Genomic DNA, 26,870 nt, shown 5'->3' with positions numbered 1-26,870 from the left:
AACTTTTGAACTCAAGTGGCTCCAGTCTTTTTCTCCTGACTTTCATCCTTCGTGCTGATGGGCGGCAGGGGTGGGTGCTTATTTGTTATCCTGTTGATCCTGAGCCCAGTGTCGTGGTTTAACCTCAGCTGGCAACCAAGCCCCACCCAGCCGCTCGCTCCCCCCCACCCCTGGTGGGACGGGGGAAGGAATCAGAAGGGCAAAAGTAAGAAAACTCGTGGGTCGAGATAAGAACAATTTAATAAGTAAAATAAAATAATAATAAATTGTAATGAAAAGGAAAACAACAACAAAAAAAGAGGAACAAAACCTAGGAAAAACAAGTGATGCAACTGCTCACCACCCACCGACCAATGCCCAGCCCGTCCCCGAGCAGCGATCGCCGCTCCCCGGCCAGCTCCCCCGGTTTCTATACTGCGCATGACACTGTATGGTATGGCATAGCCCTCTGGCCAGGTGGGGTCAGCTGTCCCGGCTGTGCCCCCTCCCAGCTTCTTGTGCACCTGGCAGAGCATGGGAAGCTGAAAAGTCCTCGATTTAGTATAAGCACTGCTTAGCAACACCTAAACCATCAGTGTGTTACCAACATTATTCTCATCCTAAATCTAAAACACAGCACTGTACCAGCTACTAGGAAGAAAACCAACTCTACCCCCACCAAAACCAGGACACCCAGGGAAGCCGGGCTTTATGGACCCAGGGCTTACAAAAATAGTTTAAATCTTGTTCGGTATTTGGGAAACAGTGATCATATTAAAAAACCCAACTCCCGAGCCCTCGCTGGTGCCGTGTGCCAGACGTGGAGGGCTGGAGGGCTTCTTGTTCTAAATTTAGCCATTTAAAAGAAGATTATGGACTATCCACTTGGGACTTTTAAAAAGGCTTTCACAATAACTCGTGAAAGCCTGATGCCTTTAATCCTGAACTTTAATTTAAAATAAAGAAATCTTTTCAACTCGCCTCTTTCCCCTCCTCCATCCCACTATTCCAGGCTGAGGTTCTTTCCAACTTGCTTACGGAGCAAAGATGGGCTAAGCTTTTTTAATTTCTTATGAAGATATTTATTTTTTAATAGAAAGAAAATCAAGTCAACACTCGAGAGTATACACAGCAATTTACCGCGATAGGAGGAATTAATCAGTCTATAAAGTTCAAAATGTACAAAGAGGGAAGAAAAAAAAAACCCCCGACTGATCAAACATGAGGCTCTTCTCTGAGATGTGAAGATAAAAGCCTTTTCCTCCATGAGCTTCTCCACTATTGGCAGCCAGTGGGGTCAAGATTTTTTTTTTGTTATGGAAAGCTCGAGATAATTAATGTTGTTGAAAGAGGAGCGTTGGGTTGGCGTCTAGCAGGCTAGCCCCCGAGTCTGGCATCTTGTGAAGCAGCAGCGAGTCGGGAGGGGGGGGGGAGTTCCCCACCGAGGGAACTGCCAATTTAGCGGAGCAATAAATAATGAGAGATAAAAAAGAGCATTTAAAAAGGGATGCGGTGCTGCTGTTGCTGGTTGAGCCTCTGTTCCCCAGCTCAGCATCATGTATGTGTGTTTACGAGGACTGCACCGGTTTGGGATCTTGGCTTCCTAGAGAGGTGGTCGATGCCCCAAGCCTGGCAGTGTTTAAGAGGCATTTGGACAATGCCCTTAATAATTTGCTTTAACTTTTGGTCAGCCCTGAAGTGGTCAGGCAGTTGGACTAGATGATCCCTGTAGGTCCCTTTCAACTGAAAATATTCTATTCTAGCATCCGCCCAGCATGACTCCTCCGGATGCTTTTGCAGGGACAAATACCTGCAAACTCCTCCTGTATACTGGGAATTATCAGATGAGGCTGTATAGACCCACTTGCTGCATGCTTGATCTCTCTCATCTCCTAAAGCTCGTTTGGATGTGTCCTATTACGGTGTTCGTGTTAAATCTGCCTGCACTAATAATCAATAGACGTATGGTCACCCAGGCTGTTTATGTATCTCTTCTATCAAAGCCCTGACAACCCGAGATCAAGATGCGAGCAGGCAGGCTCATACATCGAACGCTATTTAAAAAGCGGGATGAATTAATTACCGCCATTAATGACTGGGGAGAGACTTTAGGAAGCTTCAGTTGATGGTTTGGAGCCTCGAGCATGAGACAAACCGAGTAGGTGGTATGGTGCTTCGTCACTGATGTTTCAGCTGACGTCTGGGATGCTGTGGTCCACGGTCCCCATCCGCATCCTTTCAGCTGGTGGTTGTGAGACTGACTGGAATTTGTAGGGTGTCATGAGTCCCTGCAGATCTGACAGGGAATGGACCTGGGGAAAAGATATATCTAAATGCCCTAATTCCTAGCGCCCGCTAGGTATATCTTTTCCCCAGTCCCTTGGGTCCTGCATCAGCAAACCCCCCTCCAACACCCCTGGCCGAACATCCCCGCAGGATGACGCGTGACCGATGGGCTGTGGTGGTCCCCAAATGTCCTACCAGCGCACCGGGGCTGCATCGGCATCATTACAGCAGAGCAGTCGCGGCTGGATTTACCCCATCCGGCAGTTTGCTCAAGATAGTGTTAATTATGATTATTTTTTAATTGCTTTGGGGGTATTTCTGTCCTTTCCCAGCCCCCTTCGAAGGAGCCCAGACAGCACAGCTGATCGTCCCATCCTCCATTGCCTTTTCTATTCCAGTTATTTATTATGCAGCATAACCAGAATTGTTCTCAGACAGGACTTGTCAGCTATAAAAGACGCTGGCAAATTTTATTAGTTGACAGAAGGGGTTTTTTTTCCTCCTGAAAATATTAAAAAGTCATTTTAGTTTAGAAACCTAATTTTAATTTAGTTAGGTTTTAATTTAATTTAGTTTTTAAATTCATTTTCTGGCAGAACTCAATTTTTCAAGTGTAATTTGATGCCGTCAGTGGCTATAATGTTTAATGTCCTACCTATAAATTGCGAGGATGGCTTTGAGATGATTTACAGGATTCAGGGGGATAAAGCCGTCTCCTGGCCTCGCACATGGGAGAGGCTGGAGAGAAAATAGTTTTATTGTGGCAGCCGCAGCGGTCGGTGCTGTTACCTACAGAAAGATGCGAAAAACCTTAATTTTCCTCCCTGCTCAGTGCTGGCTGGGGATGGATGGGGAAAGGGATGGGGTCTGTGCTGGGTGGGGATGCTCTGGGGATATTCCTGGATATTTGTGCTCTGCCTGTCCCTGTGCTGGAGCGAGGAGGGACCCCAACGGAGGCAAAAGAGGTTTGGGATGGTGGCGTTACCCCACACCCCCATCCGCTTTCCAAAAAGTGAGCCAAGCCCTTTCTGGGCACGGGATGCAGGCAACACCCGACCACTCAGGGGGTTGAAATCAGGGCAGACCCTTGGAAAATACAGCATAATTGCGTAAAATACCATCACGATTTCATCCATCTAAGTGTTGCATCTAATTACTGGATTAGAGAAGTCTTCAGACCATGTATCGAACATTATAAATGGGGATAAGGTTATTCTGGTAATGGCTTAATAACACAGGGGAGGTAGTTGAGATTGTCTGCGTACGGCTTTGGGTTGGGGCCAGATCAATTTGGCAGAGGAGGAGAAACCCCCCGGTGCTTTGGAGAGCGTGGCCATGGGGCGGGTTTGATTTTCCTCTTGGTTTTGGCTTCTGAGTAGCAGTGGTTGGCACCTTCCGTTACCTGGGGGATGCGCCGACCCCTGGGAATTCTTGGCTGGTGGAATTTGTCTAAGTTTTTTGAAAGAAATGGCCAAGTCGCGCACTCACGGGTGGGCAGGGAACATCTGGGGCAGCTTCCAGAGTGGGGTTTGGGGAGCCTGGCAGCGGCTGGGCCTGCCCAGGCGTTACCGGGGGGGCAGGTGGTTTTGGCTGGGGGTCGGTGCAGCTGTATATCATCTTGTAACCAACTTTGGTGCAGTTGGGGTTTTGCCCTGCTACGACCTGAAACGTGTGGTTGCTTCCAAACTCGGTGCTCAGGGAGCAGACGTGATCCTGGCTTGCGCTGCAGATGCTGCTCACAGCTTCAGACCCACCATGGGCTGTGGAAACTCGTGGAAGTTGCAGTCTCCTCCCAGAGATGGTCAGTGGGAAGCAGAGGAGGGGTCTGTGTTGGCTGTTCAGACCCCAAATCCATCAGCTCGTGCCAAGTGTGCATTTCTCTAAACATATGAGTCCTTGCCCTGCAGATGTGTGCTCCGAGGTCGCTGTGCTGGGCAAGGGCCTCCTTCCTGGAGGATGCAGATAGAAGGAAAATGCTCATCCACGTGGGAGAGGTGCAGCCTTGGACCAGAGAGATGCTGGGACCTCCATCCTTGGAAGTCTTCAGAGCTGACCAGGACATGACCCCAAGCAGCGGCTTGGGCTGGAGCCCTCCAGCCATCCCTCCTGACCGGTGCTTGTGCAGAGGGGGATGCGCTGCCGGCTCCCCAGCTGTCAGAGCACCACTGGCCTGTTGTGCCTCCAGCCGGTGAGCTCCATGGCCTTCAACCCCATCAGCCCACTCCACGTGCCTGTCCCCCCATGCTTGGCTTCCTGCAGGGCTGAGGCTTGTCCTCCTTGTCCGTCCCTCTCAGTAACGTTGGATTCCTTCAGTTAATTTTAACCCAATTATTGGAGGTGTAAGTGTTTTAAGAGATATTCTGAAAACTTTCATGAAAATGAGCTGTTAGGCTGCCAGAGAAAAACACCTTAAACGATTGTCTTCTGTGGAGAGAGGGAGTACAAGCACTGATGTCATATTAGACACTGGAGAATCCACGTGGGAGCTGTCTGCCGTAGCCTGGGCTGTGCCACCATCCTTCCGTGCCACCATCCTCTACAGCTTCTCCCAGTGTCCCCACGCTGACTTGGGGCTCCTGCGTGGTCCAGATGCTGCACAGAGGGGTCTCGCCATGCGAACACACCCCACGTTCAATCCCAAGGCGGACGTGCCGGCGCCAAAGGTGAAATCCCAGTGCCCCGCCGGGGTGCCCGTCTCTCCCGGTGAGATGCCATCGCTGCCCGGCATCCCCCGGGTTGTCATGGTTACTGACGCATGGGACCCCAGAGACCCAGCTGGGAATTAATGGCAGCCTGGGATAAAGGATTCCTGTCTCGGCCGAGTTGATGGATTACATTGATGTGCCATTTGTCATACCGTAATTGTTCTGGCAAATGTAATACCCACTAGTATAAACATTGTGCTGCTTTGCTAATAAAACTGAAAATAGGAAGAGAAAGGATGATGCAGTGTTATGGTCAGTTAAAGAGACACCGCCTCCACTCCGCGCCACCACTGGGGGCTTCTGCCTGGAAACCCGCCCCGTCCTGCCCTCTTCATCCATGGAAAACGGGCAAAGCAAGCGGCGAGATCCTTGTGGGATGTGTATGCAGCCAGGGCGGCTCTCGGCATTGCTTTGCCTGTTGCTGTGGTGCTGGATCTGCCTTTGGGGGGACCAGACATCTTCCTTGCCCCCCAGATGGGCAGGTGGGGAGCTGGGGACCCTGAGGGTGTCCGTGCCAGGGGCTGAGCCCGTCCCTCCCCCTGCCTCGCACAGACTTTAATTGCCTTGCGAGAGGCAAACAAGGGCTGTGGCCCATTTGGCATCCGAGGGGGCTGATCTCACCTTGATGGGGCTTTATAAACGGGGGGATTTACAGTGCGGTGGGTGCCTGCCCCCGGGTGTCTCCCCTCCTCTTGTTTCGGGGAGCACCAGGGTCTCCCCTGCCCCACTGGCTGACAACGCCGGGAGCAGCCGGTGCCCGAATCCCCAGGTAGTTTTGCTTTCTGACTAATCAGCCTGTAGGTTAGAAGCCCAGCAGGGATTTCAGCCGGGGCTGAATTGCTCATCCTCCTGCGAGCAGGTCCCGGCGCTGGCTCTGTGGTGGAGGTGATGGAGAGGGGTCGGAGATCCCCTCCAGCTGCCACTGGTCCTCGCCTGTAGGACCTTCCGTGACCGTGGGGTGATCCGGTGAGCACCCAGAGCTCGGCTGGGCATCGGGTCATGACGCCATGCCCATGTTTTGGAGGACAGGACAATCTCATCCCTGTCTTCTCCCATTTTTCCGGCATGAAAAGCTACAGGGATGAGGAGGATGAGGAAGAACAACTCCCCTCGGTGCAGCCTCCGTGACCCTCTCCTAAATCGTGGGGTAGTTTGGAGGCATTGTGGTTTATACGATCGTATCTCCAAATGTTTTTAAAGTTTCTGGTTGACCTGATTCGTAGGGGAAAAAAAAAGATAAACACCCTTTCTGTGTTTGCAGTCATATGTAATTTTTATCTCTTGACCTTTAAACGTAAGCAGCAGTAAAATGAAGAACTATGGCAGTCATTTAACACCCTGCCTGTACTAACTGGTTTCTGCCTGTGAGCCGTGGTTTTAAATTGGCTAATGCAGAATACTTGCAGAGCTAATAATAATTCAGATTACTCCTGTCAGCTATTCCGGTTTCATGGGTAATTTAGTAGTTGAATAAATTTTTAAAAAAATTCATTCGTTCCCATGCACTGTTATGAATCAGTAGATGGTTTACCATTGGCAGCAGTAACTGTAAGAAGATTTAAATTGCTACTGAAAAGGATTTGAGTGAAGGTAATGTTTTATAATGTTCTAAGCCATATGCACTACTTTCAGGCCTCATCAGTTTTACATTGATTCCTAGTGAAGTGTTTAATTGCATCATGAATGCAATATAATTCAGTTCTTTTGGCTAATATGGTATATATCTCAAAGTGATATACAGCACTGACAGTGAAGACTCAGGATTTTCTTAGGATTTGAAAATATGCATCTGTGTGTGTGTTTGCACGAGCTTGTACACATCTGTGTGTGGCCGGGAGCTCTTTTCTTGGGGTAACCTCTGGGCTCCGGGTTGGGTGCTGGGTGCTGAGAGCTGCTGGCTCTCCTGGGAAGTCTGCATGGGCATCAGCAGGTAGGGGATTTTTATATTTAAAAAATACATAAATATATCTATAAAAATATGTATAAAACGTGTTGATCTTACAGTATGACTGCTCTGATCTTGACCGATGCACGAGGGGCAGCTCTGCGCCGGCCCCGCTGCTGTTTCGGTCCTTCCCGGCACCGCTCGCACCTGCAGTGGGCGATGGCACGTCTGTCGGAGGCGCAGGCATGGTGCTATCAGAGCCTTGTGGGCAGCGGATTAAAAGAAACACGCTTTCGTGTTAACGCGAAGACAATTTATTCGAGTCCATAAAAGAGCTAATTAGGGATGCAGCAGATCGCTAACCGTTACTCGGCTGCTCTACACCAGCAGCGGGGAGATGTGCGCTGGTGATGCAGCTCGGGAGCCGCTCATCCTGACATAAAGGCCATTCCTGTCCCGCTGCCAAACGCGCTGAGCCATGCGGGATTGGCTCCGGAGCTGCCGGGCTGTGCCCATCCGGCAGCGCTGTGCGCTGGCCCCGGCCCCTTCCCTCCCTCCCTGATCCCTCTGCGCCCCGCGGGGCCGGGACCTTCCCTGTCCCCCTCTCCCTGCTTGTGCTCGTTGCGACTTCATCAGCTAATTAAGGACCGGGGTGTGTACCGATGCCAGGGTCTGTGGGTGCCCTGCAGAGCCCTCTGTCATCCTGATGGGGAAACTGAGGCAGGCTCGGTGCTGGCTGGGGTTTTCCCGTGGGACGATGCCAGCTCTCGGCTGCAGCAGAGCGTGCATCCCCCAGCCCCGCTGTAATCCCGATCTACCCGGCTGCATCCCACTGTCTGCTCGGCTTTTAATTCCCAGATTTCCACGGCTTTGCGGGGAGAGGAGTGGAGGGCCGGGAGCGGGCACCCGGTGCCACCGGGGACACCCAGCCTGCGCGTCCCCAGGGGTGGGTGCCATTAGGCTGGTGCTGTGCAGCTGCAGCTTTCGCCTTTGGGAGTCTTTTATTTCAGGTGAACGGGTTATTCGTTCAGGATGTGTCACCCTTTATTTTGGTTCGCATCTCGCCTTGGTGAGCGGAGAAGTCCTGCCCTGGCCATGCCCTTGGCAGAGACCTTAGCTCAGCACTGCGGGGCTGGGGGAGTTCTGGGGGAGGTCGGCGAGAGCAGGATCCGGCCCCGTGTTTGGAGTATTCCCGCTGGAGGCTCCTCCTCAGCCGCGGTGCTCCCCACCCAGCACTGCTGGGGCTGGGATGCATGCCGGCGGTAGAGCCTAATGCGATATCAAAGTCACTAACATGATTATGCTTATATATCATATTAGGGAAAATGAATACTAATTCAATACAAACTACTAATTCAGTAGAACAGAAAATTGCTGAGAGAATAGAAAATTGCTGAGCATGCCGAAGCTGGGCATTGCTCGAAGGAGATACGCTGCCTGCCTCTCTCCGTGCTGGAGCTGTTTTCTGCAGTGGTTGGTGGCACGGTTGGCCGGGGCGGCGTGGAGCATCCCTGGGTGCGTGCCGATGCCAAGCTGGGGAGAGGCTCCGGAGACGGCTTCGTCGAGGAGCTGGGGCGAGAAACCCCCTTTTGCTTTTGAGCCCCGAAGCTGGTGGCCAGGGGTCGGGAGATGTTGGGTGGGACCTGTGGGAGAACTGAAGCAGAAGAGCAGGAAAATGGCTCCAGGTGCTGGAGGCGAGGGGGAAATAAAGCTGGCGTGGGAGGGTGAGCCTCCCTGCCGGGGCCGTCTGCCCAGCCAGGGGAGGCTGCCTGACGGAGCCAGTATTTTAAGATGTTTGCTTTTTCTAATGCATGCATCGTATCTCATTCCTGGGCTGGTGCTGAGCTTGAAATCCCTGAGGTCCAGGGGAACATCCCTGTCTTGGGGACCAGGTCACTGGCTGGCACCTCCTGTGGTCCAGCTTTCCTCCTCAGTGTAAGCTCTGGATTTCCTCCTCTTCCTCCTCCTCCTCCTTGTGGCGTTTCTGCCTGGGGACGTTCTCCCCTTGGCATCTTGGACGTGATCCCCGTGCCGGTGGCTGCTGCAAACTGGCTCCTCGGGACGGTCCTCGGCTCTGCGGCTGCTCCACCGGCACTGCCACGGGTTTGTGCTGGGGAGTGTCGGGGACTTGGTGAGAGGCAGCCGCTAACGCTGAAACTACACAACCGGCTATTTGGTTTAGTTTAATTCCTCTTTCAAATTATTATTGCTTGTATGAATTTTCAGGCCACGACGTTTCCCGGAGCTGTGGGGTGTCCCCGGGTCGTGGCGGCTGGCTTGGCTTTCCATCCACTGCCACGGCCGGGGGACTCCATCCCAGTGAGCCAGTTGCACGGCGGGGGGACCCAAATTTCACTAATTTACTTCTGAATAAGGAATTTTCATTGCAGTTTAATGCATCTGCTGCAGGTCATCTGCACCACGGGGGCAGAGCGGGGTCCTCGGTGCCCGACCCTGCACATCCCCCTGTCCCACACGTGCACCTTCGGACACGATGGACATGGCTGGTTTTGGAAATGCCAGGTATTTACCCGGTTCAGAGAGAGCTGTAACTGGGACACACGATGTTTCTGTACTAATATGGTAGGAGAGTCTTATTGTATTAGCAATTTCCCATCAGATCATGTCATATTAGTATTGTATTGTGTTAGTATTTGTTTTCACTAATGTGATGTGAAAGTTGCTAATATGATAAGACTCCTGCATTGTATTAGTGAAAACAAATATTAATATGATAGGATGGAAAATAGCTAATAAGAAACTAAGTTGCTAATCTGACGTGATGGATCTCCTAAAAGAATTGGTTGTAGCTTTCCTGTACTTTTCCAGAACCACCTTCAACCCCACTCGGGGGGAGACAGGGAGGTAGCGGCAGTGACGTGCGGCGCCAGTGGGTTTTAAAGGGATGAATCCACCCGGAAAGCAAGAGCATCTCTTTTGGACTTAAACCCAGGCTTTCGTTGGGCGGAGGAAAAAATCCCATGCTTGTGGAAAAGCCCTTGTGTGCTGGGAGCCCTTCCCAAAGGTCCTGGGACAAGCTGGTACCTGGAAAACTGGAGCAAATCTGAATTTAGGGGGAGTAGAGCCGTTCCTCCAGCGGGCTGGAGGCCGCCCCAAGCTGCGGTTACGACATGGTCTAACTATAACCAACAGTTTCCGAATTATTTTTTTTCCCCCAGCCACCGGAGCAAAATATCAATTTCTGACATGGAGAGCCAGGGTAGGTGAACCAGAGCTAAATAAAAATAAACATTAAACAATTATTGGAATTTAGGTTTATTTAAAAAATCAGCAGGGTTGAGGGAACGAGCCACCTATTAGCAGGGAAAAAGCTATTGGGCTTTTTAACAACATGCTGTTTCTTGGCGGAGGCTGGGATTTGGGCTGTGCACGCGGTGGTAGCCCTGGATGTTATTGATTAAAGATGATGTAGCAGCAGCGCAATTATATCACAGTTTGCGCTCGCCGTGGTGGTACCGTTGGCCTCTCATTTGTCTGTCAGAGATTGGTTTGTTTGCCTTGCCCTTCCCGGGTCGCTCGTCGCTCCGATGGGTCGGGTCCCCTGGTGCCGGTGGAGGATGCTCGGGGCGGACGAGGACTTGGCTTGGTCTCGGTGGTGAAAATGTTTTTAATTGCTTCTCGTCCCCCGTTGTTTTTGCATCTAATGGTAATTCCGGATTCTGCGCTATCAACTGCATCGATACAAATAGTAGGGGAATATTGTGTTTTGGGAGGAATTGAGCTGGCCGGAGCGGATCCGCAGTGGCACTCGCCCTGTGCCGAAGCGTCCGGCATTTCCCTGAGGCTGGGGCGGATCCGGCCCTGCGCCGCTGCAGCCGATGCTCAGGATTGCCATTCTGGGCAAAACCACGGGGAAGGGTGGTTTTAAAACGTTTCCAGAAAATTCTGCGCAGGTATTAAGAGGCCAACATAGAGGTGATGGGAACAGGCTGCGCAGCGCGCAGGAGCAAGCAGATAGCTTGCGGGGAGCGTGCATCTTTGAATCGGTCTATAATGCAATCAATTCTGTATATCCCTAGTGAAACAGCAACATTTATTTAACGTCTTTTATAGAGCAGCTGAGTTTTATCACAAATCACATTCCATTTCTATTCATTGGGGACCCCTTGAAGGCTAAAACGCACTTACTTTCCTCTGAGGAAGTTTACCAATTCTTCAATAAAGCCCCATTTGCGTCCGTATGTAAAATTGACACATTTATTGAATATTAAACATTTGCTGGTTGCTTGTGTGCTTCTTTCGACTTTATCCGCTGCCCTTAAAAGTCATTAAGGGAAGGATATATCAAAGTCGCAATAAAGGCGTGTTTATGGATGGGAAGGGGATGCTCGAATCCGCCGGAGAGGCTGGTTTATCCCATTTGGTGGCTCCATCCTTGGAGCAGCCCTTTCCTCCGCTGTCTCTTGGCAATAACCATTTGGCAGCGGTTTTTCTCTGATTACTAGAAAGGATTTTCGTGCATAAAAGCTGTTTCGTGTCAGGTGCTGGTTGGGGTTGTGCTGGGTTGCAAGGGATACGCTTTTCTAACCCGGAGTCAGTCGAGCTAATTAGCAGGAGGTCCAATAAAACAAGTTTTTCTTTTATCACTGTTACTAAGTGCTGTTGTAAATCAATTAAAATGTATTCTAGTAATTCTCTTTTTCCTTGGCGACTCTGTTTAAAGAAATACTGAGCCATTAACAGTATTTTGTATATGTTTGTGTGTGTGTTTATGGGAGAATATCGAACTGTTGCAGTCGAGCTCAGCGATGAGCGCGGGAGCGTGCCATACCCTGCTTTCTTCCCGCAAGCCATGTGAGTCTCTGCCCATTTATTTGGAGAAAGGTGCAGGTTTTTTGAAGGTAATAAAGAGGGAATCTCCTTTTCCTTGAAATGTGGATGTTCATTCCAATGGTTGTCCTGATTATTAATTGCTAAAGATGTAGCTGCGTCCTTTGAGCGTGTTCCCGGAGGTCTTTTTTGGGGAGTATTAACTCAGGAGGATGCGAGAGTGATGTGTGGTGGTCCAGCGGTAAATGGACCTTTAGGTCCATTCCCTAAAGACATCACAGCCTCTGTGCAGTGGGAAAAACCTCGGTAGATGGAGGAGAAAATTTGCCAGGAGCAAAAAATTGGGGATTCAACCCCTTTCTGCGAGACATCATGTATGTCTCTCTCATTCCCCACCTTTTCTCTTCTTTAATTCACATTATTTTAAGTAGAATTTACAAATGTGGGCCAGCTTACTCTGCTTTATGGATAATTTGTCCCAGGCCACTGGCTAATTGAGGGCGCATCGTTAGACAAGGAGGTGGCTTCTGGGTGGTTTCACTGACTCTTGAATATCAGCAGAGCACAAATAACCATTTACTGATGGCTGGCTCGACGTCTCAAAGACCTACCTGCTCTATCAACCCGGAGAGGTGAAGGGGCTACTAAATCCTGTACGGAGACAAACATCTTCCCTGCCGTGGGTTAACTCTTTAGCCCCATCCAGGATTTGTTTTGGCAGCAGTTTGACCCATGCAAGTGACTTTGTATGGGAGAAATGTCCCCAACCCACCCTGGACCATCGGCCGTGCTTATGAAGAAGGAACTTGTTGAATTAATACTTTGCTGAGCACCAGGATGGGACTGAACTATTGGGTTTGGGGGTTTTTTTTGCTAATGTGGGAAGTTACCAGCAGGAATAAGGAGCATTAAATTTGAGATTTAGGGGTTGGTTGTTTTTAAGGATTTCATTTTGTCCCTCCTTTGGAGCAAGACGACTCTTGCATGCCGCAGGGATGCAGTTGGCTGCGGGATGGGGTCTGGCTCCCGCTTTGCCATGATTGCAGCTCCTTCTCTGGATGCTGAATTGTAATGCCGTGTTGGAAAATCAAGGTCTCAGGGCTGAGACACCCCAAATTGTCCCAAACGGAAGAGCAAATGAGTGTGCAGAGGAGCCAGCCCATCTTCGCAGCGGAGACGAATTTTTGGGGCACTTGTCCATATTAATTTATGAAAGAAGCTGGCATAATAAATGTCGCCTAAACAGAGCTCCAGTAAACATAGCTCATCTTGAGTGTATAATAAAAATAATATACAGCTGCCTCTCGGCAGTTTACGTCTCGCTGCTGGCCGGGAGGAGGAGCCCCTTTGCTGGGATCCTGCTGCCAGCACAACCCTCATCCTCGGCAAGAAATACCCAAAAGCGGCTCCCGGCACAAATAACCTTTCCAGTGCACCGAGAGGCTCTTCTTTATGGGTGAGGGAAAGTGCTTAAAATGCTTAGAGGGAATAAACAGCTTTTAATGAAGTTACATTGCCACATAATGGGTATCATAAAATTGCCTTCATAGTACAGGGTCCCAGGATGGCTTTTATTATCGACTGAGCAGGAATCCTGTCTGTAAAGCGCGGGCAGCTGCAGAGAGGAGAATGCAAAGTCTTCTTAAATTACCTGATTGAAATAACCGGCAAATATTCTGCTTTGCTGCTTTGTTGAAGGCAAAGCTGCCTTTGGGGTGGTCTGTCAGACCTGGTTTGCAGCTTCTGAAGAACACAGGAGTTTCATTGCAGCAAAACAGATGTTCATCTTGTTTCTCTATCGGCTGTTTGATGAGAAATTTATTGCTCTTCTGCTGGGCTGGAGCTCCTCTGCTGCGGAGTCTATTAGGCAGCCCGGGAGCTGGCGGGGAGCCAGGGAAGCCGCGTTTTGATGAAACCCATGAAAAAGCCTCAGCTTCGAAGGCGCCAGTAATAATGCATTGGCTAGACTCTTCGGATCGGGCAATTGATTGCCGTGATTTGATTTATTGATCAATACCCTCAAATTTGGCGTCTGAGAAGCTGAACTAATCTTTAACTGCTGTGAACATCTCTGCCTGGTGGAGAATTAGAGCTGATAAGGAATGTATGAAAGGAATCTGAGCTTATCTTAATCACACAGTGCCCCGGCGCTGCCTGCGCCGAGCCGGAGTGGATGTGTGCAGAACACAATCACCAGGCAGAACAGAGCAGATCTATAAATTGATGGAATTCAAAGCCTCCAGCATCGATTACCATTATAACAAACAGTGGCGCGCTGAATGTCTGATTATTTTTAGACAAAGATTCTGTGCTCTCAGCAGCAATTTTGCTGATGCTGTCACTGTGTCAGATGTCTGTTGTTGATTGCAATTAGATGCAATACAAAAAAAAAATTTAAAACTATCTCTGCCTATAGTTTTATTTCCACTTATTAAATCTCCTCCTTTGTTTGCCTCCTCCTAATGTCTGCAGCTGGATGAAATATTGCATTACCAGAAGAGATCTCTTATATTCAGTTGGGTATAATCACTTTACAGATCATTGGATTATATCTGATATGGTTCAGATAATCCTGGGGAAATGTGGGACATTTACTCTGCCTTGGTTAAATGCGCCCTGGTTTAGGGTTTTGAATGCAAATCTGCATAACATTTGGGTTTCTGAAACAGGTCTGCAACCCTCCCAATGATCTAATTCTATTAAAACACTAATCAATTCTCTGTGACGTCAGTCAGCTTTCCTGCCGGTGCCGAGTGTTGGGTCCAGCGTGGATTTATCCTGTCCTTTTTAAACAGCTTTTGGAGCTGCCACGGCATCAGCTTTAATGGTTTAAGGAATGAATACCCCGGAGCGGCAGCGGGGCGTGGGCAGCGGGGAGCACGGCACGCCGGGCGCTGCAGTTTGGTTTGCCGGGGTTCCGTGTACCGGGATCCCTCTGTTGCCAAGTGCATCCATCAGTTTGATGCTTTCCCGATCCTCTCCAGTGCCGGTGCGTGGCTGAGCGGCCGCGTTTGGGACCAGTCGGTGCTGTGGGAATGGCTCTGCCGGGGGAATGCGGCTGGCAAAGGGCAGTTTCTGAGATGGCTTTTCCTGATGGGGAAAGCTCTTTGGGAACCCTCCTTGAAGCCCAAATCCACGCTGGGGACTGCAGGTCCATGCAGGGATGCAAAGGCATTGGGACTGGGGGGGTCCCGCGGGAGCCCTGTTGGATCCAGCTGAGTTTGTCCAGCTGGGTGCTGGGCTGTCTCTCAGCACCCCACGGTGATACTGGTACAAGATATTTGGGGAATTCCACGTCTTTATTTCAACCCAAGTGGGGAGATGTGGGCTTTGCCATGTGGCAAAGCGGTGGCCGTGGCCCTGGCCCTGACCTGACCGCCGGGGGAGCGGGAGGTCTCCTCTTGAACGTGACCTCATCTTGCGCAGACACGCGCGGCTCCGAGGCTTGATGGAAAAATGCACCGCGGCAGAGGAGTTATGTGCTGCTGGCAGCTGGTGTTTTCTTTCTTTGGGAAATCTAATATATTGATTAGCTTTCTTCAGAACAGCATCAATAAAGCGTATAATGGCATGGCTGGTGCCTGCGGCGTCTCCTCCCCTGGTCTGAGCCCCCCTGGAGCCAGGAAGGACCTCGGCTGCTCCGCGTCCTGCCGGCTGCTCCTCCCTTTCCTGGCAGCCACAGGCCCTGCTCTGCCCAGCAAATGTGCTTGGCCGGACACCCTGGTCCTCTGCAGGGAGGTTATCCCAGGCAGCCTTCCTCCTCCTCCTCCTCCTCCTCCTCCTATGCTGTGCCTCCGCGGTGCAGCTGCTGCCGGCGGCTTTGGCTCCATCGGCTCCATCACAGAGCTGGTGCCTGGAGGCACTCAGCCAAACCCCAGCAAATATCCCCAGGGTCCGGCTACGCTGTGGGGCATGGCCGTGATGGGCTCCTGCCCCAGCTGTCCCCATCTCCGGGCAGCAGACATCACCAGTGGAGCCACCGTCACCTGAGGTGGTGGCACCGGCAGTGGCGGACTGGCACCGTGCTGGGTGGGCTCGTTGCCACCGGCTTGGATCTTGGGTCCCTTCCAGGAGCACATGGATGCTCTGCCCATGCCATCACGGTCCCCAGCGTGGTACAGACCCTCCTGGCTGCAGCCTGGCCCATGGTGCATGGATTGCAGCTCCATCCCCACGGTCATGGCCGGGGAAGATGGAAGGAGATACCTTTTCCATTAAAGTGTCTAAGAGAGTTTAGAGGTTGGTTTATTGTTGGTTTTGCGGTTGTCTTTTTTTTTTTTAAGGTGATTGATTGCAATAATGAATGGAGCCCAGAAATCGTCTGGAGCAGCTGCTGGAGGCCAGCCACTGGATCTAAAGTCCTGGTTGGCTTCGAACCGCCTCAACTATTTCTGCATCTGTAACATATGCAGAAAGCAAGTGGGATCTTATTTAGGGCTCTCCCAAACCCAGATCTGCTCTCGGATGCCAGTGTCTGTAGGAGCGGGTGCCTTGCACTTGTCAAGAGCTGTATTATATACTGCTGGCTTATTAATTTCTTCGTGGTTCGCTGGAGAGCGAATCCATCCAGGGGGATGGCCCGTTCCACCATGCGGCACCTTGGCATCGTGCAGTGGGTGAAGGCAGCACCATCCAGGATTGACCTGACTTATGGATGCCTTTATTTTTCTTTCAAGTCCAATCCACTTATAAAAGGGCTGGAGGAGCATCCCAGTCCCCCACCGCCCCAGGACGGAGGTGGCCAGGCTGCATCCCACCGGCCAGGAGCCAGGAAGGGTTTTCTCTGCTTCCCGAGCATCTTGCTATGAGCTCATTTCAGAGAGAGATTTTCAGGGAAAATTGACAGCTGATGACTATGGGAAGATGTTTTCAAAAGGAGAAACAATTTACAATAATTAGAAATTTATAAAATGTCTTTAAACATGGTGGTAATAGGGATAAGAAAACACTTGCTGCAATGTAATCAGTTATTAGCAGCTGATCATTTATCTCGATGGATAGTTGCTGCTGGTACATGAGACACGTAATAAAAGGACTCTTGATTAACTAATTTGAATATCTTTTGAGAACAAATTCTGAGTTCTCTTTTTTCTCCATTGTAACGGATCCGTACATCTGCGAGATAAACACTGAATGAATATGGTAATGAATATTATTCTGGAAGTGTAGCCCTCAAACGCTACCGTCGCCGTCCCAGCCCTGGCCTTGGGAAGGCACTGTAATAGATGTAATAAGGAAGGGGCCTTAACGACGCCAGCCAGGAGGAGCCGAGGCTGCGGGATGTAGGAGAAGCATGGCGGGGGGTTTGCCGGGGGGGTTTGCAGGGATGCGAGGGGCAGGACCAGGCTGGCCCTCTCCATCAGCCCCTCTTTGGCCTCCGGTAAGGAGCAGGATGGCAAAACACTGGAGCGGTGGAGCTGCCCGTGAGCAGCCACCAATACAACACATTAGGTAGCATCCCTTGATATGTGGGTTTTTTAAAAAACACAGCCTTTTCCTGTCTCCCCGGGAATGGAAATCTGATGCGCGTCTCAAATCTCTGCCCTCTGCGAGATCCCATTACGGCGCTTTTGATAACGCGCTGTAAACCCCAATTCCATTTTAGATGCCAAGACCTCGTGGCTCAGCATCTGTGCTGCGGGACCGCGGACCATTGGTGGCCCTGGGACGAGTCCTGGGGTGACCGGTGGCAGCAGCGGGACTGATCCCTTCTCCCTCCTGGCCACCGTGCCCGCTTGCTTTGTACCCACCTGTGCCGGCGGTTAAAGGATGTGGTCACACGTGTGCATGCGTGGCATGGCCGAAGCAGCTGGGAAAGCACGGCAAGCTTGTATTTCTCCTTCTGGCACAGCGGGCAAAGGGAGGAGGTGGCTGCTGGGTGGGTTAAGTGAGGTCCGGTCCCAGCCCCAGTTGGTTTCTCCAGCAGCTCCGGGCCCGTCATGCCAGCCAGCCGTGACCTCACCGGTGGCTCGGGAGCGGTTCCCGCTGCCTGCGAGTTATTCATCGTCCTCAGCCGCTAATGGACTTCATTCAAATACTTCTCCCTCCTTCCCCCCTCCCGAATGTTATGATTCACATCGTGGCTGAAAGCAGATTCCTTTTGGCAGCAAGAGCCCCAGGTATTTTATATTTACGCATCATTTTCTTCCCAGGATCCCCATTTTCCCCTTCTCTCATCTCCCCCTTCTTCTTTTGACTTGGTCGGGTCACACCGTGGCTCCATCTCCATCACCCGCCATCCCTCCCTGCCCAGCCTGCCATGCTGCTGAGGGACGGCGGGCTGCGTACGGCCGCTGCTGCGGGGACGGCAAGGTGACGCTCGGAGATGTTGGCGCTGCTCTTCCTTGGTTGTATTTACTGCGGTGAGGAGCAAAGTCCACGTAGCTGTGGATGCAGTTTACAGGTAATTAAACTCAGCTTGGTGAGGATTTAAACATTAATATTGATGCTAAAGTTTTTAATAAAATATAGGTAGAGAGAGAGAGAAAGAGGTATCGATTCCTATAGGCTTTTTATTTTTTCTTTTCTCCTGCTTTTATTGTCGCGAGGAAGGGTTGATATATTGGTAAGCATGAAATAAGGATGCCCTGTGCTGGCGTGGGGGTCTGCAGATGAGGACAGAACCGATCCCAGAAGGACAAGGTGGGGAAAACCGTTAGGAAAATGCATTTGGGATTGATCCCTATGGCAAGGCTGTTCCCAGCCCTCCCCTCCTGGGCATCCTCTGTTGTGGGCGCAGGCTCAGCCTTGTGCTTGGGGACAGCGTCCGCTTCTTGGGAATGGTGCTGAGCCTCCAAGGTTTCCACGTCTGCTTCTGCATCCCATGTGTTGCTCTCCGTCGCGGCCGGATCAAGACGCAAGCCCTCGGACCGTGCCGGCGTCTGTGTGTCCGGGCTGCGCCGATGGCATCGCTCCCATTCCCGGCGTAGCCCCGGTGGGTCCGGGACGAGGGTCCCTGGGGTCCCCCGGTCTCTCTACCCCAAACCCCCTTCGCAACCTGTGCTCCCATACCACACCAGAGGACATTAAAAAGATGCTGACGGCCGTTTTTCACTCCCTGCTTCTCTGTATACACACAGGACTCGGGTTTATCTGCTTTCTCGCCAATATTTTTTTATATAACAGTGAAATATTTATATTGTCCAATAAAAGGCAGTAAGCTTGCAATCTCGTGCAAATTCATTTGAGACCAGGAGCTTCGTTATCTGAATTTTTACACCCAGCAGTGACCCCTGATAATTGGCTCCATACATCTTTAGCATCGTGGATTTACATAAGGTGTAGGGGGTGATTGATGGCCAGGGTCACCCCGCCTGCCCCATGGCCCGTCTAGCAGGGGACGGTGGTGGCCGCCCTGCACCATGTCTCCTCCTGTCCCACTGTGGCACGGCCGGGCAGGTTTTTAGTGATGCTGGTGGGAAGGGGAGGCAGAGCTCGGTCCCCCGCAGTTTGGGCAGTCATGGCTTAAATCCCCACAGCGCCGGGGGGGCGAGGCTGGCTCCATGCCAAGCGTGGAGGTCATGGTCCTGAGGTTTTGGTGGGACGTGAGGGTGGAGCAAACTGCAGGTCCTGCAGCCGGGACAAGCTGCTGATCCTAGCGGTGGCGGCTCCTTCCGTTGCAAACCCAATTTGCCCCAAAAATGCCTGTTTTGGGAGCCAGGCGGGGATGCTTGGGGCAGGTGAGTCAGGGACGGGACGCGCGTCGCCGGCAGCCGGAGCTCAGGGCACAGCCGAGCCCCACGCAGGCACCTCCGGACCTCCGCCACCAGCACCTCAGCCCCAATTTATCAAAAAGCAATTAGTAGCCTCCCCCCCAGCCCCGCTCAGGTTTTACAGTTTCTGTCGCTTCCCGCCGACTGCAGGGCAGTAATTAGAGTCTGTCTAATGAGTTTTTCATGGCGGGGATACGGTCTCTCACCGTATCTCCCCATCAGACAAAGGCTTTGCCATGGTTTATGGTGCCAGCATAAATTTTTTCTGGCTGTTTTCACCGTGATACAAGTGGGATAGGGACCGGGACATCCCCCGGCATGGCCAGGCTGCAGGATTTACCAGGGAGCACCTGAGAGGTCGCTTCACATCACATCAACCCCATCACTTTTTTTTTTTTTTTTCACGTTCCACCAAAATTAAAAAGCCATCTATATCTTAAAAACCTTATTTATGAACACTTAAGCGTAAGTAAGTCATCGTTGGATGGCTTCCCTCCCCGCTGATGGATGTAATCTGGCACCGGGGTGGACCGGGAGGGAAATCTGGCAATACAATATGCTGTGCTTGACTATTTTGACACTCAGAGTGCGATGTTTTTTTTACAGTTACTGATGAGCTTATGGCACTGCTCCTTTTGGAGAAGCGAGAAGGAGGCTGGGGCTGAGAATATTGATTAGTGAGCTCCTGATTATCTCAACAACCCTCTCGGCTTGCCTTTCCTTTTGCGGGGAATACAGAATTTCTTCAATTATTCATATAAACCTCCTTGTCGATATCGCCAACGCGCCATGGCTGTGCGACGCAGAGCAAAATCAGTCGGGGAGAATTATATTCCTGCAATCGTAAACCCCAACCCTCCTAAACCACCTTTATTTTATTTTTTTTTCCCCTCTTTTTTTTTTCTCCTCCTTTTGTTTTTGTTTTGTTCTAGAAGGAGCTTAATTCTGTTGCTTCGGCACTGGCAGCGCGGCGGGGGGAAAGCGCACAGTCTCATAAACATTTAATTGAACTCAGCCGGGAATTTAAGAAAAATGTACCTGAGGTACAGGAGATTTGCTGTTAGAGAATTAACTCGGCAGGATGGCGGATTTCCCTCCCCGACAACTAGGTTTTTGAGAACTGTAGATGTAAGTGACTAACAAGAAGGGAAGCTAATTAGCCACAAAGACAAATTATAGCCCCTAACCTTGGGGCATGGGGATTTTTTGCTCTCACTGCCTCTGGTGGCTCCTTTGGATGGGCAGAGCTGGGTCCTGGGGAGGGGAGGGGAGGGGAGGGGAAGGGAGGGGAGGGGAGGGGAGGGGAGGGGAGGGGAGGGGATGCGCTGCGTTGGGGGATGCAGCACCCGCCTGGATGCATCCCGGCAGCGCGGGAGGAAACTTTGGGTTTTGAGGCGTTTATAAAAAGCAAGCGTTGAGCATTTGGCGCTGAGATGCTGGCACCCAGCTCGCAGCCCAGATGGGGGGAGATGTGTTGTTTTTAAAAAAAAAATTAAAAAAAGATGAGAAGGGGGAAAAAAAAAAAAAAGAGCAACTCTAAAATAGTTTCCTCGGAGGCCGTGTGGGGAGGGGTGTTTTCTGCCTGCCTGGGTGGGAGGAAAAACTGGCAGCGTTATAGGGGGATGCTGAGAGGTGGGCAGGGGAGGGGGCAGGAGCTGCCCTCACCCACCATGGTCCCGGGCATGGCCCTGGCCCCTTCCCACCCTGTCTGCTCTCAGGGGGTTGAACCGGGGAGGGGAGAGCCCTGGGAGGGACAGACTGGACCCGGCTTGGCTTGGAGTGGCCGAGGCACACTGTCCCCAACCCCTGAGGGGTTTCTGCAGCTGATAAAATCCATCTGCGTTGCCTCCCTGGCCAGCACTGGGTGGTCCTTGTGCCACGCGTGGGCAGGGGTACAGGCAGGGTGGGCAGGCCCCTGCTGCCGGTGAGCTCCCTGATGTCCCACGCAGGACGCCAGGGATGGTGGCCCTACCTGGAGAGCTTCCAGGCAGGGGACGGAGCCGTCATCACCGGGAGGTGCCATGGCGTGGCCGGGAGGTGCCACGATGTCACCGGGAGGTGCCGCGGTGCGGCCAGGATGCACCAGATGAGATTGCAGTGGGCGATCTGAGGAGGAGCTGAGCACTGGGGTGGGACGACGCGGTCCCAGCCCACCACGTTGCTGCAGAAGGCATCTCACTTCTCCGTCCTCCAGCCCGACCCAGGTGCTCCCCAGCCCTGTGCCCGTACCACATCCCCGCAGGCTCTGTGGATGCCTTGGCTTTGGTCGCCGATGCCGGCGAGAGATGCATTGCTCTTCAGGATACCTCTTCTTCTCCCTGGCTTTTTAATGCTCTCTCTTCGGGGGCTGCTTTCTCTGCTCCTCTAATGTGCTTCGATGGAAACCCCTGGAGAGCTGCCGGTACTCTGAGCTTGCCAGCAGCGACACATTAGGATCTGTCATCTGCTGAGCATTACCTGATTTTAAATCTGTCTCTTTGGAGCTACAGAACTGCATGAGAAAATATTAAAGTAAACAATAAGTGGATTTACACAAATGCGACTGATTTCCATATTTTTCATCACTTCATTTTATTACTGGGTTTACTGATATGCTCATTTATTTATAGGGCAATCCAGTATTGATTCATTCCGATGCACTATGCATAAACACATAAAAGAGAGTGATAACAATAGGAATACATTTTCAGTCTTTTAAATACTGCATTTTTTCCGATAGTCTTCATTAGATCCGCTACGAGAATATGAGCTATGTCCTTTGGGGAGCCCCAGCCGGTCCCTCCGCCCAAGTGGCTCTGGATTTATGGAGGTGTAAGGGAGATCAGGATGTGATTCCCAGCTCGGCAGCAGCTGCTTCCCCTGCTCGGCTGCCTTCCTCTCCCCCTGGGGTTTTTTTTCCACAGGATGTTTTGGGGGTTTTTATCCCAAAAGGTGGATTCCGCTCCCCTGAGGCTGGGTTCAGTGCCAGGCAGTGCGGGACGGACACCAGAGTGCTGCTGCTTCTCCTGGGGCGAGGCTCGCGGGGCCCTGGGGACTCTTCCTTCTCTCTTTTCCTTCTTTCTTTTCCTTCTCTCTTTTTCTTCTCTATTTTCCTTCTCTTTTTAAATTTTTTTCCCTCTTTCCCCCCTTCCTTCTCCTTCCCCCTCTTCCCCCCTTCCTCCCACTTCCCTCCCTTTCCCTCCCTTTCCCCCCTTTCTGCTCCTTTCCCCTCCTTTCCTCCCCTTTCCCCCTTCCCCTCCCTTCCCCCCCCTTTTTTTCAAATTTTTAAAAATACTTCTTTAATATATTTTTTTCCTGCAAAGCACACTTTTCAGCGCTCCCCATGAATATTAACCAGGGAGAGCAGAGCGCTACATCATCTGTGTCACGGGAAGGAGCCCATAAAAGCGCGGTGATGAATGGCGAGCGTTCCCCCTCCACTCCTTCTTGTAAATGGGAAGGAAAAAAAAAAATCATTTTGAAATATTAACCTGGGTGGGGGCAGATGGGCTTTTTGGGCTTTTTGGGCCGTTTCTCTCTGCCATTCCCAAATACATCCCATATACATTTAGGCTCCTGTATCCTTCCTACATAATTTTTTCCTCAAGGAAGGAGGAGCAGGGCCAGGAGGATAAATCGTACCCGTGGAGAATAAACCCGGCTTTTATTTTTCCCCCCCGATTAGCTAAAGGGCAGTTTCTTTCTGTCACCAAAAGCTGCCCGTGATGGCAGTTTAATGGCAACAGCTTGAGACGGACAAAGTTTGAATATCCTTGCGACGGAGAAAAGAGCAAAGCAAAAGCCCTGCTAATTACAAAAGTTGCTTTATGAAAGATAATTCAAAGCAATAATTTAGCAAACATAATCAAGTAGCGCAGATGGGGATTTTGATGAATAGTTTGCAACATGCAATTAGCAGCTCTTGCAGTTACATATCATTAACCCTCAGAGCACAAAAATTATTTTCTCATTATTAGATGAAAAGGTAAAATTAAGCTGACTAGACAGTAAAGGAACAAACTACAATTAATTACCTTCATTTATTACAGTCATTATTTTAAACTTATTTTTTTTTACTCTGATAGATAGATGAAAACATCTAAATTAAAAGTTTTGTTCTGCTAAATGGGAGGTGAAACTTTGCGATGCTCAGGGTGCCGGGGCCAGCCCACCTCCATCCCGGCTCCGTCCCAGCTCCATCCCGAACCTGGGGGCCAGGGGGAACCCCCTCATCACCCTGCTTCATCCGCACCGGGGATGCAGAGCCCCGCACGTCCCTGCCCATCTCCTCCGCCGACCTGGACCGCTGCCGCCAGCCGCCCGGGGAGTTTTGCATAATTTTGCGGGAAAGTAATTTTGCAGGAAAATAATTTTGTGGGGTTGCAAGAAATCCAGTCCCGCTGGGATAAACCCACCCGGGTGGCCCCTTCTCACACCGACCATCAGAAGTCAGCCTGCTCCTTCAAGCCGCGTTGGGTTCGGTGCTGAAGCCTTGCGTTTCGGCGTGTACATCGGTAGCAGATGGTTTGGAGTTGCCAACTGTCAGCAAATGCACTAAAAAAATAAATTAAGAGAGAAAAATAAAGGAAAAAAAGAAAAAAAAATCAACTAAACCAGCCAGTAAGAAAAAAGTGTATTAAATTACGTTGGTGAGGATGGTAAAATAAGCTTGAAATATTTTCCCCGCTTGCTGTGTCGTGACTGGAAGCCGTAGCTCACCTGGGGACGGGCGTCGGGAGGAGGCAGGAGGCTGCTCCCGCCTGGCCGCAGGCAGGGGCTGGCACCGATTTGGGGGCTCAGCCCAAGAAATCCTGCGGTGCAGAGAAAGGGAAGAGCGTGGGCACCTTCTCCTGGAGCCGGCCGGGCCGGGGTGCTGCGGAAAAAGGGGGGGAAAAAAAAATAACCTAATGAGCTGAATGTCCTCTGACTCTGCTCTCAGGAACTTTGCCAAAGCATCATTGAACTTGTCAGGAAGTATTACAACAAAATTAAGAACCAGCAGCAATTTTCTTGCGTTCGGGATCCTATGCTTTATAAAGTAAATTATTAATGCATTTTTTTTCTCCGTTAAGCAGTTATTTGCAGCAGTCTCGGTATATTTCTCATTAGAAATAACATCATCTGAAGAACTTATATTGATTCTTTTTTTTTTTTAATCTGCGAATCATGAACGTGAACAACATATTTCTATGACGTTCCCTTTAACTAGAATTCTCAGGCTTTATTTTTATATTATTGATCTTTTTGACATGAATTGCTTTTCGGCCTTGTGAAAACGTTGTGAGCCGCTTCTGCCTTGGGAGGAATGGGCTGGGGGTGCGGCGGTGGAAGGAGTGGGAAAGGGGAGTGGATGTGCAGTGGGTTTGTGGGTGTGCAAAGGGTTTGTGCACGTGCGATGGGTTTGCGGGTGCGTGCGATAGGTTTACGGGGGCGTGCCATGGGTCTGCGCACGTGCGCGATGGGTCTGCGTGTGCGTGTGCTTGGTCCAGGTCCACGTGCGACGGGTTTGCGTGGCTGCGTGATGGGTTTGTGGGTGCGCACCATGGATTTGTGCGTGCATGCGATGGGTTTGTGTGCGCAGCGGGTCTGTATGTGGGCGCAATGGGTCTGTGGGTGTGTGCACGATGGGGTTGTGGGTGCGTGTGATGGGTCTGTGTGCGTGTGCGATGGCTTCGTGTGGGCGTACGACGGGTTTGTGCGTGAGATGGGTTTGTGTGACGGGGTTGCGGGTGTGCGATGGGGCTGTGCATGCGTGCGATGGGTTTATGTGCACGTGCGATGGATCTGTGCGCGCGTGCAACGGGCTCGTCCATGTGCAACGGATCTTTGTGCGTGCGCGATGGCTCTGTGGGTGCGCGATGTATTTGTGCACATGTGCGATGGGTTTAAGGAGTCAGTCGGACGTGGGGCACTGGGAAAGTGGCAAAGGACCCTGGCACGAGGCGGGGGCTCCCCGGCACACGGCCGGTGCCGCACAGGGGGTCTGGCCCCCATCACTCAGAGCTGTCCCCTGGGACAGCGGCTCCTTCCCAAGCTCTCCCCCCTCGCCCCTCCGCAGCTCTCCCGCTCTCCCCGACTTCTTTACACATCAGCAAAAAAAGCGAGGAAAATAGTGAAGGCTTGAATGTATTTTTTCATCAGTTTTCTTCAACATTTGGGGTCTCTGCTGCCGCTTTCTCCCCCGACAGCTGTTCCTCTCTGCTGAAAAAGAGCTCATTTGTGGTTTGCTGCCACCAGTATTTAGATGGAAATAACCCGCTACTTATCCTGCACTTGATCTCATGGATATAAGAATAAACTCACCGCCGGTGCAATGCAAATCCCGCGCCTTTGGAGAGGAGATGCTCAGACAGTCGGTCCTCGCCGTCGTACCGGGAGGCGGACTGGCTGCGCCGGGGGAGTTTTACCATTTTGTCAGTCAATTATAATAACATTTCTGCTTCCAAATGTTTAAAAAGTTGGCTTCGGAAGGTATAATCATGGCACAGAGGCCAGCCTGACAATAGTAATTAATTAGGCTATTACGCATTCTACAGTGATAATTGCTTTGCTGGAAAGTCACCAGCCATGAAAAGGACCTGGCGCGTAAATGTAATTCATCACGCGGCGGCGATCCCGCACCGCTGCCGTGCCTCACCTTGAGCCCGTGGATGCTGCGGAGGGAGACGGAGTGGGGGACGAAATAGAAATTAATAGTACGTTGATATATAATGCGGAGGCAGAGCTTGCTGCCGGCTGCCGAGGGCTTTGCGGGCGGAGGGAGAGCGGTTGGTGGCAGGTTTGCCATCACCAGTGGGCATCGTGGTGATGAGGGGAGAGGGGATGATGCCGTCCCGACCCCATCAAGCTGGGGCTGCGTGCGAGGACGTTCAGGTCCCCCATTTTTAGCAATTTTCTCCTCTTTTTAGCAGGACGTGGGTGACATCGCCTTCTCAGATGGGGATACAGGGTTTGGGCCAGCTTCTGCCCTGAAGGAGCAAACATTTAGGGTTTTTTTTCTACAAAACCTTGATTTTAGGGCTGATGTGGGCTTTTTCCAGGTGTTTATTCAGCTCTCTCTGAGGAATAACAGCGGTTTCAGGGTTGGGGTGAGCTGTGCTCATGCGGCACGTGGAGCTGCTCCGGCAGGAATCACCCCTGGCATTTTGGTGAATTATCCCCATCTGGAAAAGGTAGCTGAAAACTTTAGATATCTTTTTTTCAGTGGCATTTCCTTGAAGTTTAGTGGGACTCCGAAAGAGCAGAGTGGACGCCTGGCTCGCCATCCTGCCGATTGGCCGTGCCAGTGATGCCCCGGTGCTGATACAGGCTGAAATGTGCCAGCCCTGAGCCAGAGCCCAGCGTGGGGGGACGGGGCAGGAACCAGGGCTGGTGAAATGGCCCCCAAGTGCCTTGTCTGATGAAACACCCCCAAATGCCTCCTCACCAGCAAACTGCGGCTCCTGCAGCTCCAGTTAAGATGCTGATGGTAGTTAATGGGTGGAAAGGTGTTACACCGCATCTGGGAGTGCTCCCTGGGAAGGAGGGCTGAGC

The 26,870-nt window shown here is 51.3% G+C and overlaps 1 protein-coding gene across 2 annotated transcripts in view; it reads left to right on the top strand.

Moving 5' to 3' along the window:
- CUX2 (cut like homeobox 2) overlaps positions 1–26,870 on the top strand; it is a 67,093-nt gene that overhangs the window by 21,267 nt on the left and 18,956 nt on the right. The window lies entirely within an intron of this gene.

This window comes from Ciconia boyciana, chromosome 15 (genome assembly GCF_034638445.1).
Source record: "Ciconia boyciana chromosome 15, ASM3463844v1, whole genome shotgun sequence".
In the NCBI taxonomy this organism is placed as follows: Eukaryota; Metazoa; Chordata; class Aves; order Ciconiiformes; family Ciconiidae; genus Ciconia; species Ciconia boyciana.
Note: the sequence above shows the minus strand (reverse complement) of the source record. Positions and strands in the feature narration are given on the sequence as shown.